Source organism: Gadus macrocephalus, chromosome 4 (genome assembly GCF_031168955.1).
Source record: "Gadus macrocephalus chromosome 4, ASM3116895v1".
In the NCBI taxonomy this organism is placed as follows: domain Eukaryota; kingdom Metazoa; phylum Chordata; class Actinopteri; order Gadiformes; family Gadidae; genus Gadus; species Gadus macrocephalus.
The window spans coordinates 31331418-31344885 of NC_082385.1; the positions used below are offsets into that span (position 1 = coordinate 31331418).

The window sequence follows — 13468 nt, forward strand, 5'->3', positions numbered from 1 at the left end:
CTCACCTAATAAAGTGGTGATGAGAAGCCGTCCGCTGTTCCGAGACCCCCGGTGCTCTAGCTGTCCATGGGGGCACCGCGGGATCCGACGCATTGGAGAAGGTGGATCACCTTGGCGCACTGCTCCCACACATTCCTATTTTTTACCAAATAGTCTCGCTTCGGGTTCAATTTGCTCCCAAAGGGAAAAAAAGTCACAGTATTTCCACTAGAGATCTTCTCTTTGAGGTTCGGTTTGGTGTTACTGCGGTCTTTCTCCTCCGCCCCCCACCTCTCCAAGTCAATCCACGGCGTATAGTCCGGTTGCGTTCGAGTCCCAACACCCGCTCGCACACTTTGAGATCGATCCACCGTCCTCCCCAAGTCGCCTACTACTCAGAAACGAGTGTATACGAGAAACGTGTGAAGACAAGGCGATCAAAAAACGCTTTTATACCCCGTCGGTATCCTGAGTTGGCTGCAGTGCCGGAGCAATAAAAGCCAGAACCAAGGGGGGGCTCCCGTCTCGGTCGACGCGCGCTTCGCTTCTGCAACCAATCTGGGAAATGTTGGAGTTGTGCGATTTGCATGCCTAGAGGTGGACTGAAAAGGGGGAAGAGCTCAAGAGCTCCTCCTACTCCTGCTCTTCTGAGGGCTGTTTTAAACAGGGAATAACACAATTAGGAAAAAATGTCACACACGTTCGAATGGGCTTCTGACAGCTTGCTGCACAGAGCATGTTTTATGCTGCGGTGGACATGGTAGTCTGAAATAAGCATCGCTTGCATTGTTATGTAATATATGTGATTATATACTGTGATATATATTGATACAGATAGTTATATTTTCCACTTAAGAGCATTTGTGGACATGGCTTTGACATAATGCATTACTGTTTTCTGCTGTAGCCTGCCTATACATATTTAGCTACATTTTATTAATTTGTGTATAGACATCACTTTAGAGCCTAATGGACATTGCTTGTACTTAATGTAGAATTCATGTTTTCTGCTGTGGCCTATCCATATATATTAAGCTATATTTTATTCATTCATTCATTCAGTCCCTTTTACTATGTGTTGTCTCAAACTGTTTACGTCAGCTAACCTCTATGGAACCATAACTTACAAATGTGAAAGGTGTTTTTTACAGCGAGGGAAGCCATGGTCTGTGTATTTGCCATCTTAATTGCATCCCCAAATATTCACAGAAAGAACCCAAATATGTATTAGGTAATGGGACTGGATAGCAATACCACTCTGTGCTTTGTACTCTTTTCAACAAGCGTTTTTATAGTGTTTAATTCCTCATGATGAATAATGCAAACGTGTTGTGTGGTGTGCGGTTTTCTCTCTCTCTCTCTCTCTCTCTCTCTCTCTCTCTCTCTCTCTCTCTCTCTCTCTCTCTCTCTCTCTCTCTCTCTCTCTCTCTCTCTCTCTCTCTCTCTCTCTCCCAGCCTTTTGAAGTCTGACTCAGGAAAAAGTGGAGGAGGTTTAAGCTCCCAAACTCTTGTGTTTTCCCCCTTATATGTGGTATGATTAAAACAAATGCAAATACATCATCAAAGCTGCCGGGAGTAAACAAGAATCTCTCTCGCTCTCTCTCTCTCTCTCTCTCTCTCTCTCTCTCTCTCTCTCTCTCTCTCTCTCTCTCTCTCTCTCTCTCTCTCTCTCTCTCTCTCTCTCTCTCTCTCTCTCTCTCTCTCTCTCTCCTTCATGCCCAGGGATTTTTAAATAAGCCCCCCTCCCTCCACACCTCACCACCACCCCCCCCCCCCCCCCCATCATAGTGAGCGCTGTGGGGTGTATCAACCCGCCCCCCCTCCCCCCATACCTTAAGAGGCTCTGTTGTCACTAACAGTCATTCTCTGTTCACACTCACACACACACACACACATGAACACGTACAGACACACACGCACACACACACACACACATACGTATGTGCATACACACACACACACACACACACACACATGTACACACACACACGCGTACACAGGTACACACACACACAAACACACACACACACAAACACACACACACACACACACACCAACAGGGGTAGCCGCAGGAATGGGGAAACAGTGAGAGACGATATTCACAGGGACAAGGCATTTTTTTTGGTGGGGGGGGGCTTATCGCTGATACGATTCTCTCACCCATCTCTCTCGCCTCCCCTCTCCTCCCCTCCAGTTAACATAAAATAATGAAAGATCCTATTGCGTCTGAATGTGTGACTCGGGGGGACTCTGTATTCATGTGTGAGTGTGCGTGTGAATGTTAGTGTGTGTGTGTGTGTGTGTGTGTGTGTGTGAGTGTGAGTGCAACTATGCTTGTGCGTGTGGGTGTGGGTGTGTGGGTGTAGGTATATGTGTGTGCGCCTTAGTGTGTGTGTGTGTGTGTGTGTGTGTGTGTGTGTGTGTGTGTGTGTGTGTGTGTGTGTGTGTGTGGGTGTGTGTGTGGGTGTGTGTGTGCAGTTGGGCAAATGTGTTTTCACTGTCTGAGTGTTAGCCTGCTGGTAGACTACCCATAATCCATTGCCTCACAATTTATGTGCTGCAGATGTCTCACCTTTCCCGCATTGAGGAATCCTACACCAAACACAACACGATGCGTTCCAACACAACGAAACACAACAATACAACTTCATAATTAGAACCAGAGTGGGTATTGATTTCTATTCATATAATTGTTTAGTCCAACTTCCCTTTATTGACTTTAACACACTGCAAACATATTCCAATTCCAAGCCCTTACATCGATGATTACAGAGCATGGTTTAAGTCAGCAAATCACGGCAAACGACACATTTTAAGTTCAGTTTCACAACGCTCAGTAACCAATGGTCGAGTCTGATTAGCTCATCTTTCGCTAAGACCCATATTTACTTTCATAATCACATCTAGACCGCAGTTCATCTCCAAGCCCAAACGTTCGCCTTTCCCAACGAGAGCCTCGTTATCGCAAACATGTACATTTTAAAACAGAAGACAGCAGTGTAATCTCCTTTCCCCCCTCTCTTCTCTCTATCATGTGTATCCTCAAGTGCTGCTTCATGGACCCGTACGGATTAGCCTTTGTCTCACATCTTGCTAACTATAATCTCGGCCAATGGGGTCCCATCTGTATCGTGTTCACAATCTATTTAGCGCTGGATGCTAAGGACGTAGCCGCAGGCTGGGGGGCCGGTTCACACTTAGCTCCACTGAAACTCTCTTGCTAACTTTTCGCCCAACTGTTTTTTTAGGAGCTTTTTTATAGCTAGCGTTGACGTTCTGAACTTGGCTGAGGATATTGACAGCTGGTTATTAAAATGAATCGCCTGCGATTCATTGGTATAAATGTGGGGAACGTCTAAAAAAAGATAGGAAAGCATCACACCGTACCAAATGATTTATTGCAGTTATTAATGATGTTGTCATGGGGAAAGTGGTTGCACTCAGATCCGGCAGTTAGTTTCCAAACTGCGATAAAAATAAATAATGCAAAAATACCCACGGCCATAACTTGTAACGAACTGATACACAATCCTGTTCTTGGGGCGTCACAATTCCTTCTCCCTTTTTTGATGACAGGCCTGTTTTTCCGGGAGCTTCGACTCCACGGTTGTCTGTTTATCTTTTCGCCGACATCGCTTCCTGTCGTCAGCGAAAGGTTTTACAGCCGTGCCCGCTAGTCAAACACAAACACGGCCGCACATAGCGTGTGTGGGAGTGTCCACCTGCCCGAGAGTGTGTCTCTGTGTGTTAGGCCTTCTCATGCACATCCTTTTGATAGTAGTGTTCAAACCTGTCCGGCTAAAGTTGTGCAACAAGGGAGAGTGACTAGTAAACATCAAACCCAACCGCACGTCTTTTGATTGAATACATGTTGTACTGTGAGAGAGAGAGAGAGAGAGAGAGAGAGAGAGAGAGAGAGAGAGAGAGAGAGAGAGAGAGAGAGAGAGAGAGAGAGAGAGAGAGAGAGAGAGAGAGAGAGAGAGAGAGAGAGAGAGAGAGAGAGAGAGAGAGAGAGAGAGAGAGAAGCATCCCAAAAACACACCCTCCCCCTTTCTGCTAGTTATGTTTCTCCGCCATTAAGTAGTGTTGCATTCACGCACGTGAATGCGTGGTGCTGTTATAATTCTGTGTACACACATATGAATGGAAGGCACGATGGATTCCGGATTGTTCAGTGTTAACTATCTCAAGTTGAGGTTGGCATAGTCAAACAGAATACATATACATACACATACATACATACACATACATATTAATTGAAGAGGAATGGATATGGAAACTTTTTATATAATATTTAAGCAAAAAAAAAAAAAATGAATTGAAACCAGTCCTATATTACAAGCTGATGGCATCAGGACGCCGCATTCACCCGGACCCAAACGGGGAGACTGAGAGATAATCGGTCTTTTATAAAATGCCGGCTTATGTGGGAATGCTTTGTGCGATTGTGTTTTGTCTTGGCTTTAGTACAGTTGTTGTCGCTAGATAACCCCTAGACAAAGTGGAGTTTGGCAGGGGGAATAGAGTTGAGTTATTGCCTGCAGGAACCGAAGATGCAATGCAAAGCAAAAATCAATATCCTTAAATCTCCTGATCTATTCAAATGCCCTCGCTAAGCCCCTCTTTCCTTCAAGCGGCGCATGAGTGTCTGCTGCTGCTCAAACGTCTTAGCTCAAGGGCGCCTACAGGTGAGGCAGCAGACATCAGGGTTCAAACCGGGTACTTGGGTACACTCTCTCTCCTTCACTACTTTGATACCTTGTCTGTCTCGCTGTGTGTGTGTGTGTGTGTGTGTGTGTGTGTGTGTGTTGTTGAGCTCGAGGCGATCGACATTGATTCATCGTTTGTGATGACATACCCACAGCCCCAGTTGCGTGGGCCTCAGATCAAATAAAAGGATGTGGGGGAAGCAAACACAGGGTCGACGGAGGTCAGGCATCTCATTGCGGCGGAACATTGTATTAGCGTCACCCATAATGCGCCGCATCGCATGCTAAACTCTAATCGGGCCTGCTTGCATGCAAGGGAGGGCTGTGTGCGTGTGTGTGTGTGTGAGTGTGTGTGTGTGTGTGTGTGCCCGTGTGTGTGTGTGTACCCGTGTGTGTGTGTGTGTGTGTGCGTGTACACACACGTCTGAGTCAGTGTAGTCAGACTAGTTCAAACTTAAAAGGTGACATTCAAGCTTTCTCCTTCAGTGTGAATTGGCTGGCTCTGAAGTATTGCACAATTAGCTAAAACGACTGTGAGGATACTTACACTTTGAGTGTAGTAATACTAAAAAATGAGTCAGTCTGCACTGTAATGTGCAGACTGCGACTTGTGCTGACACACAAACACCCAAACATTGTTTCTAGATTGGGCTTTCTGCAGGGATGGGGGTTGTTACAATGGCCCTGAAAGTTGCACAGGGACACAGAAGCAAGAAATTTAGAAAAGGTTTGCAAGTTTGCTTCCGTCTCCTTGGCCTTTATGTTCCTAAAGGAGTCGAGAATTTACGACTTTGCTATCGGCAGCGCAGTAAGGTTGGGGCCCACGCCAGAGTCCGTGGATTGGAAGAAGGAAGTTGGAAAATTTGCTCCAGGGCAACCTGCCCCAACACCTGGTGTTGTTGCCTTACTTCCACAGTAAAATAACTTATTTCTTGTTCGATTTGCATGTGCCGCTGCACAGGGAACCAAAACCGCCCATTAGTGATTATAAAGTAATGAGGTACGGAAAATTAAAAGCTAAACTCTTCTTTTTTAACGAGTAAAAGAGTGTGTGTGTGTGTGTGTGTGTGTGTGTGTGTGTGTGTGTGTGTGTGTGTGTGTGTGTGTGTGTGTGTGTGTGTGTGTGTGTGTGTGTGTGTGTGTGTGCGCACCCGTGCGTGGGTTTTTGTCTGTGTATCTGCTCGCGTGTGCGTGTATTTGTGTGTGTGTGTGTGTGTGTGTGTGTGTACATGTGTGCGTGCGTCTGTGTGTACGTGAATCGTTTTTCGACACTGTGAAATCCACACCATGAGGGACTACAGGATAGCCGAAACAAGCCCTAATCCGTCGACACAACAACAACAGGAGAAAAGGACTTTGAACCCATTGAGAAAAGTTCCTCATGCAAGATTCACTGTGCTTAAACAATTCCAAAAAACAACCTTTCCCACTTACGGTCAATCTAAGACGAAAAAATGAAAATTCATAATCGCCCAATACAACATTTATTAAATGTACACGACCACAAAACAAGAGGTGTCCACTACTGGACATTTCTATGATAATCCCTTTCAATGCAGTGATTTACTCAGATTCTCATCCTTGTTGTCATTTTATCAATGTCAACAAGAAAAGACGGCCATGCAGCAATCATAGTAATTGCCTTGCAGAGGGCCGATGTCCTTGAATCTCCATTCTCCCTAACCTCTGTTATTTGCCACATAATACTAACTCCGCCCTTAAACCCAACCCCTCCCCCCCGACCCCCGATTGATCCACTATTATACCCAGGAACACATCATCTCTTCAATCCCGTCTGCCCTACAGCACCCATCCCCAAAGCACCCTGTTCTCGTTGACCTGCTTGGGCGTGAGTCACAGTCGCACTTGTCATTCCGTCCTCGTCAATTTCCCGCCGCACCTGTCGCCGGATTGTCTGTGACGACTGCGCCTCTCTCGACACCTCCCTGAGTGCGATCGGCCCCTCCCCGTCCTTCCCCTCCGACCCTGGCCACCTGTACCTGTACTGTGTGTTCCTCACCTGCTCCTCACCTGAAAGACAAGCGACCCGCGCCCACTTCCTGTGCATTGTCCACCGTTGCGGCCCGCGGCAATTTAATTAGCCGCAAACATCCCCCATTGTGTGTGAGGCCGCGGTCCGCGCAGCGAGTGCTTTTGTTTTCTAGCGCGTAGCATTGTCTAGCCTCAGTGTCCCCCAGATGAGTCATGGGAACCTTCCACTCCGTGTCCCTTCTATTATCCTCTTCCTGTCCAGGCACAGGAAGTGATGCGTCACTCGCACCTGGTCCCAGCGAGGTATCGCCCCAGGTATCACACCTGCTGTGCGTGGTTTTCAAATGGTGCGGTGTGGTTTCTGTGGGCCGAGGGAAAGCAGGTAGGCTATACATTCACATTTACATTCAGGGCTTTTACATTAAGACGCTTTTTTCCAAAGCGAGTACAGAAAGAGAAGGAGAAAAACAATATATCTGTTGGTACAGTAAGGACGTTCATGTAACTAAGGCCCAAGCACAAACAATCGTTAGGTTAACCCATCCCCCCGTATAGAATACAGATAGCTAGGATAAAATGATACACAATGCTGCATACTGCAGTACGTACAACATAAAATAAGTGCGTAAATGAGTACATTAAGTGCCAGGTCGGACAACATAAATGAGTGTGTACATTAAGTGACAGGAAGTACAACATGCAATATGTGCTACATTAAGTGCTAGGATATACAACATACAATAAGAGTATGAATTAAGTTCCAGGACATACAACACACAATACGTGCGTAAGAGGGGTGTTGGGTGGGGGAGGCTGGTGAACTCTGAACAAGTGAATAGCCCAGAGCTCTCTAGCCAAACGGACACGTTTGAACGCTCTTTGATGCTGGGGGACCTCTTTTAGCTTCCAAAGCAAAGCAAGTTTTGCTAGCTTTCAAAGCAAAAGTACACACGGCATACACACAAAAGACATAGACACCATAACACACACACACGGTCACACACACGCAAAGACACACACGCACACGCACACGCACACACACACAGCTCTGTTAGCTTCCAAAGTAAAAGTACACACACACAAACACACACACCTGTGTTAGCTTCCGGCTCCCATCCCGGTTGTTTTCGGAGTCTACTTCTTTGCCGCTCTCTCTTTGTTTGTTTGTTGTGGGTCGGTTAAGAGACGGTGTTGTCATCTCCATTAACCTTTGTTTGTCGTCTTGATTGGCTTAATTGTCTCGTTAACCTGCCTGTATGCTGTCGTCAATAGACGGATACCTGCGCTTACATGCCTCCTCCGTGGAGGTAAGGAATTACAAGCCTCTGGTTCCCAATAAACTGTTAATGTCAAACGCTTACGTTACGTTTAATTTAATTTAAAGATGCTTTAGGTCGAGAGAGAGAGAGAGAGAGAGAGAGAGAGAGAGAGAGAGAGAGAGAGAGAGAGAGAGAGAGAGAGAGAGAGAGAGAGAGAGAGAGAGAGAGAGAGAGAGAGAGAGAGAGAGAGAGAGAGAGAGAGAGAGAGAGAGAGCGCGCAGAGCAGGAAAGGGCAGAAGAGATAGTCAACCCAAAACACATCCTCCCCCTTTCAGTTTTGCATTCATGCACCATTTCTGGAGCTGTTATAATTCTATGTGTGCACATGTGAATGGAAGGGACGATGGATGGTTGATGGGTCATTGTAAACTATCTCATGTTGAGACCGGCACAAACAACACCAATACATGTATTAATTGAAGACAAATGGCCATGGAAACTTTTTGAACTAATTAAGTTAACTTTTTATCTGTATAATCTTAACTGCGGCATATTTCAGCCTAAAAACTGAAAATAAATATCTTTCAATTATCTTGATTTTCAGTTTTTGATTGAATTGAATTCATGTTTATCGCAGAAGGTCTAAAGGGGCTGTGTTTTCTCTTAGTGGACGCCGCCCTCTGTTGGTCATTCTGAGCATTCAACTATCGGGCGAACACACACACACACCCGTAGAGGGGGCGTAAGCTTTAAGGAGATAGATACACACTGAGAAACACATGCTCACAACACATCGCCTGCGTATGCACATGTTAGCTCAAACACTCGCATGGATGAGCTCACTCACATGCACGCACACACACACACACACACACACACACACACACACACACACACACACACACACACACACACACACACACACACACACACACACACACACACACACACACACACACACACACACACACAAATGCACACACACACACACACATGCACAAGTGCACTAACATGCACTTCCTCGCAGATCCTGAGTCAGAGCACTAGCCTAATTAATGCTAATTCCGGGCTAGCTGCAGAGGGGTCGTACCGGATGTGATTCATGATGCCTTGATTCACAGTCCTGATACAAAGACCCCCGCTAACACAAGGCCCCCAACGCACGCACACTCACACATACACACACGCACGCACATATACACAGATGGACACATACACACGCACACATGTATACACACCCACACACAAACACACAGACGGACCCACACACATATACACCCACACACACACACACAAAGGCACATCCAGACACACACACACACACACAGATCCATACACACATGCACGCAAATATACACACACATAGAGACACGTACACACTTATACACTCCCACACACAAACACACAGGCGGACCCACGCACATACACACACACAAAAGGCACACACATATACCTACTCAGACACCAACACATACTCGCACATAGACCCACACACACACACATACACACACACACATACACACACACATGGACAGACACACATATTGTCTCTGGACATCAGCTGCAGGTAGCCTTCTACTGGCAATTGCTTTTCTCATTGGACTGACAGACACACATATAGGAACACACATACACAGGCACACATACCAACACATACCAACACACACAGGGGCAAGCAAACACTGAGGCCCACACACATAGACACACAGGCCTACACACACAGACACACATATACCCATGGGAACACACACACACACATTACATATATGAACACACTCAAGTACACACAACACCATTTTTCAAAGCAAAAGTGCACACGCCATCGAACACACACAAAAGACATAGACACGAATCACACACACACACACACACACACACTCGACATCACACATACACACACACACACACACACACACACCATGTTGACATCTCTATTCAAATTATACTCCGCAAACGCACCTGCTTGCCTTTGTGCCTGCCAATCCCCCCCTAACCTCCAACCAACCCCTCCTCCCCCCTTCCCCCAACACACACACACACACACACACACACACACACACACACACACACACACACACACACACACACACACACACACACAAGGCAGCCCACTGCGGCTGAGACACAGACAGACGGCTCTTGTTTGGTGTGTGTGACCAAGTGATTTGAAATGTCCCTCAGCACTGTAATGAGCAACACTAATAAGTGAGATTTGCACCTCAAAAGTGTACAAACACGCGTTGAACGGCGTGTGCACGTACGGCACATGATTTTGCGCCATAGTCACGTCACGTGCCACGCAGTTGATACCAGACCAGACGGACGCCGAATCCAAATCCGAATCCAATCCCATTTTCAATGCTTTATTTGTTCACAAATATGGTACGAATGCAAACATAACGAAGTCATTCACAAGCAAACGCACGCGCATGTAAGCGCACACAACAGGCATGCTTCTTGCCTGTTTCCAGACCCCTAAATCTCCGCCCGCCTTTTCAGAAAGTTGTGTGATCCTGCGTCTCTGATTGGTCGGTTGATTGGCACTGGGAGCGGACTGAAGTATCAGCCCGCCAATCGGCGTGTGTGTGCTCGGCGACACTTCTATGAGTGAACCTCTTGGGATTTTTATACATACTGAATTGAAAGACGGGATACAAAGTGCAGGCTTGTCATCTGGAGCCGGTGCGCAAACATTTTTTCCGTAGGATGGTAGGGGTAAGAACTGCCTTTTTCGCCTCTGATTGGTTAGAAGGGATCTCCTCTGATTGGTTGGGGTTAGGGTTAGGGTTAACACTGACCCTAACCCTAGGGTTAACACTAACCCTTCCCATAACCCTATACCTAACCCATAGGCGTCAATTACGGGGGGGACGGGGGGGGGACATGTCCCCCCCACTATTTGAAATATGAATTTTGTCCCCACCACTTTTAAAAATTTGATATTATTAAGCAATAGATCACGCCAGGCTGTGGTATGTGCTCATTATACCACTGTTAAGGGGCGTTGTCCGGCCCCGACGCGCAGCGGAGGGCCGGCGATACGCGTCTATACGTTCACTTTGTATGGGATCTTGTCGCCCCGTTGCATTTCGTGTGAACGCACTGGAGAAGTGTCAAGACAGACAGCCAAAATTGACATTTTTATTCAGAAAATAGCCGGTCCTTTTGCTTCCTATAAAAAGCATGTTTGTGACACTGGATAACGATATGGATACATCATCTAGCCTGCATGTGGAGGGCCACATAAGGTAAGAAATTGGTTTACGTAAACTTTGCTGGTTCTGTTTGCTCGTGATGACCTGACCAAAGGTTACCCACGACCCTAAGCGATTGTGATCTGATTCTGGTTGGTGCTCCAGCTAGTATGCATTGTATTGCAGCTAGTAGCAGCTACACACGGTGCGATTGCTATGCCAATGTGGTTATAATTGTTTTGTCTGATTGAGATATGTGACGACTTGGAGCCTGGTAGGCCTATCCTGACATAAATAAATTCTTGCATAACCTGTGAGATTATCCTGAACTGTAGGGGATTTTATTTGCTGGCAATTTGCTTATGATGTTGTAACGAGTGAAGTCTACATTGATCCTTCGCAAGTGTTTACTGGTGGTCAGGATTTGGCAGATGCAATTCTCCTCTGGGCGCCTGTTTTTTTCTTCTTTTTTTAATCCAGCAAAACATATGCTACCAGCAGCCCTTGGTCGTCTTCAAAAGGCTGATGCTCAGTACCTCGTTTTATTTCGTACCCCCTTTACAGTCTGGCATTGTTTGTCTGGTAAACTTTGTTGATGTCAAGATAAGTGTTAAATTGCCAAAACTGTTCTTTGTCCTGTGCGTATTAGTATTACATATCCCGAGCCAATACCCTGGTGTTTCCAACGCCGTTTTGCAAAACAAGCCAAAACACAAACTGTGGTTTTCAACTTTTATTGTTCGAATAGGATTTTCAACACCTGACAATACACTGCAGAGCATATTGTAATGCAGCGTTGAATGGAGGAATAGCTTACATAAGGGCACCCAGCACTTTTCAAACCACACTCAAGCTTATGGTTATTTTCCCCACCACTTCTAAAAACAAACTGACGCCCTTGACTTAACCCCAACCCTAAACCCCAACCCCCAAACAGCTGGGACTATTTGAAACACAATCTAAAGGAGAGCCCTTCTAACCAATCAGAGGCGAAAAAAGGCGGCACTTGCCCCTGCCATCCTACGAAATAAAGATTTGCTGCCGGTGTGGCTCGTCACGGAGAGAGCTGTTTGCCTACGGTGGCTGTGGGCCTGTGGTGAGTACCTCCCACCACCCCCCTAGATAGGTGAGATTGCACTCAACCAGGGAAAGATTAGGAACATGCCTCAAGTTCAGCACACCACGTCGGGACAGACCAAGCGTGAGCGAGCCCCTGTGACTGTGCGGCAGGGATAAGATGGTATGGTCCACTATAGGGGTGTCTTAAATGATTGGGAAACTTATTCACAGGTCAGAAGGATATATAACTGTTTCAAGGCCCCCCCCCGAAATGTTTTTCACGACCTTTTTTCTGCCTTTTCTAAATATTGTGGAGGACACGTCCCCTGCGTCCCCCGTCCCCCCGTCCCCCCGTCCCCCCCCGAAATCTACACCTATGGTCCCAATAGGCGTAGATAACTGACATAGGTTACGGGCTATGGGCAGTCTCTTCAGGTAATTACGAGTGCGGTAGGTCGGCCTTGTAACAATATAAATATTAAATATATATATATTTTTTTTATATATTTTTAATTATTATTATTATTATTATTATTATAAAACTTATTTTATTCTTAAACATTTTTTTTTGATTTGTAAGCTGTTTTAAACAAACGCCAAGCATTACTATTTAACATCAACAACAGAGAGCAACGTCACGATCGCAAACAAGAAGGAAAATTCAAACCGAAATTCAGGCCGACTATCAGGCTAGATCACCTCTTTCGAATGAATATGAAATACAAGACGATGCTGTTTGCTGGTGAATCATCCAGATGAAACAGAATCAAAGGGAGGATATTGATTTTACGGTTGGCTATATCAGGGCGGCCATTGAACGTTGCAGCTCTCGGTTTGTAGACCTCTTAGGGCAATCCATAAAACTAAGAATAGCTAATAAGAACGGTTGAAAACATTGATAATATTGATAATAATCAAACTATAAACTTCTACATACTATGTGTACAGTATATCTTTGTGTTTTAGAGTTACCCAATTCATAATAACCACAATAATTTTGAATAACAATAATAAAAATCATAATCATAATGGAAACGTATTAACACTATGTGTGAACAATGCATGTGGGTTTTAGAGGTACCATATTCATACCAACCATAATAATGGTGAGCAAGGGACTGCTTAAGCAAAGAGGAAGTGGATGAGTTTAATGCTAATGAAATTCTAATGCAAACTGCACGCTCCCCAGACACCGCCCGGATGAACCTCAGACCGGCCTTCTGGACTTTAGAGTTTGTCTTTGTATTAGTTTGTTTGCTCTTTTTCTTACTTGTCT

General features: G+C 45.7%; 1 protein-coding gene across 1 annotated transcript in view; it reads right to left on the reverse strand.

The window, feature by feature from the left end:
* Positions 1-572, reverse strand: part of slitrk6 (SLIT and NTRK-like family, member 6) — a 5900-nt gene extending 5328 nt beyond the window's left edge. Inside the window, 1 exon segment of the mRNA XM_060050846.1 lies at positions 6-572. The gene's annotated coding sequence lies outside the window, so the exon portion shown is untranslated.
* Positions 573-13468: the final 12896 nt, after the last annotated feature.